The 793-nt window shown below is 44.5% G+C and overlaps 1 non-coding gene across 1 annotated transcript; it reads left to right on the plus strand.

The window, feature by feature from the left end:
• Positions 1-373: 373 nt before the first annotated feature.
• LOC119948226 lies at positions 374-511 on the plus strand. The gene has a single exon (XR_005456637.1). It is a non-coding gene; the product is annotated as a small nucleolar RNA SNORA7 (small nucleolar RNA).
• The last annotated feature ends 282 nt before the right edge of the window (positions 512-793 follow it).

The following is a 793-nucleotide window of genomic DNA, read 5'->3' on the forward strand; positions in this document are numbered from 1 at the left end:
TCATCACCACCAATAAAATTTACTGAGAGTCTATTCTGTATAGCCCCCACAAAAGTCCAACCCAGACCTCACCATGGTTGGGGGAAGGGGTGAAGCAGCCAGATTAAGGATAGTAAGTCAGTAAATAGCAACTTTGGTGCCTGCTAGGTAAGATAAAATTGATAGTATCGATTGATTGAATGACTGATAATATTTATTGAACACTTGTGCAGAGTACTGACTGTGCTAAAAGTTTGGGAGAGTACAATAATGTTAGTAAACGTGGTCCCTGCCCTGAAGGACCTTACAATATACCGTGTAAGAGACAGCTACTAACATAAATTACATGTCGGTGGAAGAAATACGTGTAAATATGTGTACGTAAGTGCATTTGCCCCTCTCAGAGTCACACCTGGAGAGTTCCCAGTACTCTACCAGTTTTGACTATAGGAGGGAGAGTCAGGCAGAGGTATATCCATTCCATTCCTAGCTTGGGCAGTGGCTAATGAGTGGAAGGCAATCTGCTACAAGTCAAAACTCACCTGTGCTGAGCAGCAGCGGCATGGGAGAGAATCAAGGGCAAAGACTCAAGTTTACTGTGTGGAAGGAGGCGATGGTAAACCACTTCCGTATTTTTACCAAGAAAACTCAATGGATACACTACCAGAATGATTGCAGGTGGAGGTGGGGCGTTGTGAGAGAGATGCATCCATGGCATCGCTATGGTCGTTGAAGACGACTTGACGGCATAAGACAAGACAAGTGCATTTAGGTTATGGAGGGTGAGGGGGAGACTAATGCAAAAGTGCTCAAG

The sequence above is a fragment of the Tachyglossus aculeatus genome, chromosome X4, assembly GCF_015852505.1.
Source record: "Tachyglossus aculeatus isolate mTacAcu1 chromosome X4, mTacAcu1.pri, whole genome shotgun sequence".
Lineage (NCBI taxonomy): Eukaryota > Metazoa > Chordata > Mammalia > Monotremata > Tachyglossidae > Tachyglossus > Tachyglossus aculeatus.